This window comes from Lissotriton helveticus, chromosome 1_2 (assembly GCF_964261635.1).
Source record: "Lissotriton helveticus chromosome 1_2, aLisHel1.1, whole genome shotgun sequence".
Lineage (NCBI taxonomy): Eukaryota > Metazoa > Chordata > Amphibia > Caudata > Salamandridae > Lissotriton > Lissotriton helveticus.
In genome coordinates this window covers 316176373-316177093 of record NC_136058.1, presented here as the reverse complement: position 1 = coordinate 316177093, position 721 = coordinate 316176373, and the positions used below count along the sequence as shown (strand labels likewise).

Here is a 721-nt window from a genome sequence, read left to right as displayed (position 1 = left end):
GAAAGTTCGGGGTTCAATGAGGCCAAAAGGTGAAAGGTCACAGCTTCTGTCTCTGGGGCTTTTCAAGTTAGTGCATTCAGTCTTATACTCACTGGGATGTTTAGAGTGTGCCTCAAACATACATTACATTGTATATATACCAAATAATGTAGTATTTACCGCTGACTGACCCTCATTTGCAGTCCAGCCAGCATTTCCTCTCATCCGCGCCAGTAGTGTAGTGGTATCATGCAAGATTCCCATTCTTGCGACCCGGGTTCGATTCCCGGCTGGCGCATCCATTTTTTCCCCCCCATTAAATGATAAAAACAATTGCCTTAACTGTTTATCCGGACATGGTTTATTACAAAACGGAGTCAGTTAAACGAGGAAATGTTTTTTAAAACAAATTAAGATAATGACAGATTTTACACGTTCTTTTGGTACTTTGAAAAGTGACTGCAAAGGGCCTTTTAATTTTTTGCCCTGGACTAAATTATGAACCAGGGTAAGAAGTCACTCCCTGCTTTTACTACATCGGAGTACAACATAATCTGGTAAACATTTTGTCAATTTCTCTGTAGATCGATTTGGTTTCTGTAAATTTTAGGTCTCGCCAAGGCAGCTGCCTCGAAGAGACATTCAGTGTCTGAGATTTGAGCTTCAAAAAACGCTCAACTTTTTGATTGGTTCCTCGCACTGTCCTTTAGAAATGATTGCTTATCATTGCTATCACTTAGTA

The 721-nt window shown here is 40.2% G+C and overlaps 1 non-coding gene across 1 annotated transcript; it reads left to right on the top strand.

Moving 5' to 3' along the window:
* Positions 1–206: 206 nt before the first annotated feature.
* On the top strand, positions 207–277 carry TRNAG-CCC (transfer RNA glycine (anticodon CCC)). Its single transcript has one exon. It is a non-coding gene; the product is annotated as a tRNA-Gly (tRNA).
* Positions 278–721: the final 444 nt, after the last annotated feature.